Source organism: Rattus norvegicus, chromosome 17 (assembly GCF_021556685.1).
Source record: "Rattus norvegicus strain SHRSP/BbbUtx chromosome 17, alternate assembly SHRSP_T2T, whole genome shotgun sequence".
In the NCBI taxonomy this organism is placed as follows: Eukaryota; Metazoa; Chordata; class Mammalia; order Rodentia; family Muridae; genus Rattus; species Rattus norvegicus.
In genome coordinates, this window is record NC_141550.1 from 51528629 (window position 1) to 51533784 (window position 5156).

Genomic DNA, 5156 nt, shown 5'->3' on the forward strand with positions numbered 1-5156 from the left:
TGGGTTAAGAGAGCCAACAGCTCTTCCAGAGGTCCTGAGTTCAATTCCCAGCCACCACAGGGTGGCTCACAACCATCTGTAATGAGATCTGGTGTCCTCTTCTGGCCTGCAGGTATGCATGTAGGCAATAATAAATAAATCTTTAAAAAAAAGACACTTTAAGATAGAAAAAACATAAGTGTTTACTAATATGTGCCATTATCCTATATTCAAGTTTCTCCACTCATAAATTATGCTTTCAACTAACTCCATCAGAATAGCATAGACATGACTGAAATGTTGGGTTTCTGATTTTTGTACATCTGTCCTACGTAGTGTCAAGGTAATCACGGCCGCTAGGTGCTTAGGGAAGAAAGACTCTGGCTTCATGCAGCTTTCCAAATCAGAGCCTTTACTGTGTGCAGGAAGTAAGGAGAATACTTAAATTTAAATTCTGAATCAATAAGAATGCAGTCTTAGCATTTTCATGTTGAAAGGCAGTCTGCTAGTGTATTCTCAGTAGTTGCAATGATTAACACTTTAATTCTGCATGATACCATATATATGTATATGTTTATATGTATAGCATTATAATCTTTCATAAGTATTATTGAACACTCTGAGGACAGCATTTTCATCTTGCAATGTTCACCATTATTAAGAATGTTAAGAAACCTATACTTATGACATAGGAAGATTTATATTGTCATTCCCTATACAGATATCTTTCAGCACACTAACTTTGTTAGGAGTTCTACTCAGATAATCTCTATTATAAAAGTCTAGAAAATTCTAATGTCATTTGAATGACTACATAGAAAATTCTTTAATGAGTGTTAAAAATACTTAATTTAAAAAATATGTTCTCGGGGCTGGAGAGATGGCTCAGCAGTTAAGAGCACTGACTGCTCTTCCAGAGGTCCTGAGTTCAAATCCCAGCAACCACATGGTGGCTCACAACCATCTGACAGCTACAGTGTACTTATATATATAATAAGTAAGTGTTTAAAAAACAAAAAACAAAACAACAAAAAAACTTTAAAAAATATGTTCTCATACCTAGTCTCTCCTTTTCAATGTACTTCAAAGTATTCTTTTATGTAAAACTTAATGACATGTATCTGTGCGTGTGTGTGTGTGTGTGTGTGTGTGTGTATACATATAACCAAATTAGGTATGTACTTTGCATGCATATATATATATATATATATATATATATATATATATATATATATGTGTGTGTGTGTGTGTGTGTGTGTGTGTGTGTGTGTGTGTATGTATATATATATATATTCATAGTTGCCCCAAATAAGTAAGTCATGTTACAAAACATAATGGTCACAACCACTACTGTTTAAACATGATTTCTTGTGGTCTTAATTCTCAAATCTACTCATGCTGGAGAAGAAAGATGCATGAACACATGACTTTGTGGAAACAAAATGGGAGGAACCCTCACTCCAATAGGAATGTCATATTAACTATTATTTTTCATTTTCACAATTTTGAATTCAACCAGAGGGGATGAGATTGCCTTAGTAGAAGATGGCCTGGCTTGTGATTCTGTAAAAGAATGCCTGAAAGTTTATAACTTATAATGAACTGGCCAGAGTCTTCATTTCTTCCCCTATTATCGGAGTAGCAGAAGGCTGAGGGTGGGGAGGACACCACAGGCAGCTGCAAGTCCTAGTTAATTGGCATCCATCCATCCCTGAGGCTGTGTTTCTCATGACCTAAGCTCCTCCCATTAGACCCCTCCTCACAATTCTGCTGACTGAGAATTATGTTTTCAATATATGCTTTTTGGCGAACAGTACATCCCGGAAGGAGATAAATGTTTGAAGTAGGCAACATCAGGGCCTTCAAGAAATCATAAAGTGTTCCACAAATCGAGTATTCTTAGTGTCCCCAAACATAGTCACAACCAGATAAGCTATTCTTCTGCAGAAAAGACTCCTAGACTCACAGAAAGAATATTCTAGGCAAACAAACACACAGACATATGCACACGTATGTCCCACGCTATCTCGCCAGCAAGAACACGCGGGGACACACGAATCCTTCTGCAGCAAAAACGTTTACTGTATCTTAAAGAGAGGGCCCGGGGCACCAGCATGGCGCGGCTTATATACACCCTAGCGTGGCGCATCCACACCTGATTGGTCACTTACTCATGATCTCATAGGCACGCCCCGGAGTGGGCAAGGACCTGGCACGAAGGCACTCTTGCACATGCGCACACAGTTAACTTCCTGAAAGGAAGTCGGCTGGCGCGGTCGAGGCCAGCTCCATCTTGTAATGGCAAATAGCTATCCCGGCTTTCCACGTGGGGCACAGTGGAAGCCAGCGCCATCTTGTGGTGGCGAATGTTATTGCGGCTCTCCACATCTCCCCCTTATTGTTTTACTAATATGCGTCTGGTCTAGGTCCCTGCAGTTATGTCCATCTGCTGTGGCTCCTGTCTTAGGTCGTTCCTCTATGTCACAGCCTTATCCGTCGAAGGGTAACCCTATCGCCACCGGGCCCCGTGTCTTAGATTGGTCTGTGCATGAGGAAAGTTGCCCGTCTCTGGATACCGCAGTGGTGTGTGACAGTAACTGTTAAATGACCTAGGGTGAACTCTACAAAAGAGGCCAGCCAGAAAATGAGTTAGTGGGGAAATCATGATCACCCTATCGCGTGCAATGAGGAAACCTCAGCAATGTAGAAAGGCTGATCAAAGAATCATTGAGTATCTCTCATCCCAGTGCAATGGATCCACAAATCCATGGGGTGAAGAGCAGAGTACTCAGATGTCGACCTATTTTTGAGGATAGATAATCAAATTCCAGGGGAGGCCCCTTGTTCGATGGCCACAAGTGCTTGAGTGATAATGACCTTGTCACGTTTCTGTTGAGATCTGAGTTTGCAAACCAACCATAGCATGAACACTAATCCACAGCATAGGGCTGTACCAAACAGAGCCACTCCCGATAAGTAGTGGGCACCTCATCTGGTTCTCCTCAGCTGCTACCACCAAGGGCCGTAGTCAAGCCGCTCCTATAATAAAATTTAGAATTCTCAATTGTTAGCAGCTACTCCAGAATTTGCCTAACAATAGAATGTGGGGAGGGTAACTACAGACACTGTAGACACAATGGCTGCAGCAGTAAATGGCTGCTACAGTAGCACTGAAAATAACAAGGTCTTTCCCAGGACAGTTTAGGATCAGCCATTTTTCTCTGGAACAACCAGCAGGCAATGGAATCATGTCTGAGATCTGTACAACCAGGGCAGAGTTCCCCAGTCCACAGCAGCTTTATGCAGGGGGCATTCCTGCGAAGCTATAGACTGTAAAATGACAACACCAGTTAAGGCAGCAAGAGTCACCAGGGAAATGAGGGGAGCAGCAATGGCTGGAGTCCAATCTTCTCCAGCAAGCATCAGTGCACAGAGGGTCAGAGAGCAGGCCACAGTGGCACGGGACACACACAGCGGTAACACTGACTGCAGCAACGCCAAAATCTCTGTGATGACAAAAGTTGAGGGGGAATCTTCCATCTTCCTCTCAGGGCAGAGGAATGACTTCAGGGACCCGAACCAGGAGAGCTGAATCTTCATGCAACCAGGATCAGCAAGTCTCACCAGCCACTCAGGCAGCTGGCACACTCTTGTAGCATCCTGTAGAAAAAAACACAAACATTCCCTCTTCCCCATATAAAATATCTGGACAGGATTATGTCAATACATGGATCTTTCTATTTCACCTAGTCAGAAGTATGCCTAGTTGTAGAGTGTCATAAACACTCAGAGTGTTCCTTGGCACCCCAATTTTAAAATTGAAATAAAAGGAGCATTATTTAGCATACAGGGATAACTCCCCCTTTTATTTATTAAGATATAGTAAAGATATTATTTATTAAGGTAAGTCCTCGAGGATTAAATTGAGGACATTCAGCACTTGTATTTATAAATTGACTTGTATACCAAATTATTGTCTCCAGCATTATTGTTTTGGATATATAAAGAATGAGATTTTTTGACTAATTGTTCTTATGTAAGGCCTATAATCTGTCTGGTATCATTGTCCTCCCTTGTTAAGGAGTCTAGGCAATCCAGTTTGAGTTCTTAATGTCCTATAAAGTAACAGTATTCAGTGTTCTTAACCACTAAGCCATTTCTCTAGCACCTCACAAACTTTATTTACCTAAACATAAGCATTAATTAGAAATGTCAAAACCTGTAAATATTGTCCAACTTCAGTCTTACTAGAAATCTCTGAGCTGACAGGGTGAGGCTGGGAATTGAAAGTAAGCAAGTGGAGTCTTCCTCTTTTCATATCAACTCCATTACCATTTTCAAAGAGCTGGGTCTATGGTTTTGTTTAGTTGTCTGAGCCAGAGCACTGAAAGGACAGTAAGTTGTCAGACAATTCACACTGAAATCATCACTCATTGATTTCATGTAGAAAACTTGTCTCTAGTAAAGCATTAAGTAATTGAAATCAATTGTAAACCACAAGCCACACATTTGCTATCAGTATATGAATTGAAAGCTTGATTTAAAAACAGTGGCTAAAGCACGGAATATAATAAACTGTGCTGAAGCAGCAGAAACTCAAGAGAATAAACAAGTGATCCAATCATACATGTAGCCTTTTCATTAGATGAACCACCTATAAATACAGTAAGCGCATTTCCTATGGGTTGCATGCACAAATGTACAGGAAGTACAAAAGCATGCAAAGAGTAAAATTATCAATTTTGCCTGAAAAATTTGTATATGTAATAGGCCAAATATCAGTATTTTGTAATAACCAATTTAACTGTTGTTTGGAATAAGTGATGTTTTACCAGGTTTCTTTTTAAAATACTTCCATGACTCTAGCCAACAATTCTGTATTAACACAACTGAAGCTTTGTTTCCAATGAGGATAACAAACAAAGACCTAAGTCCTCTGGTAAGGTGAGGTACTTAGCCAATTAACATATCCTTAGAAGCTTAAAATTAGCTTCAAATATTCTTTTCTGGAGTAGTGCAACAGCTACTCCCCAAATATTAAAGCTCATTTTGAGAGCAAAGGTTTGTAGTAAAAATTTCCATATACACTGAAAGATTCAAAGTTCTAACTTCTTACATTGAAGAAGCAACAAAATTACATAATATAAGGCTATTAGCCATTCTTTAGTAAAAATTTT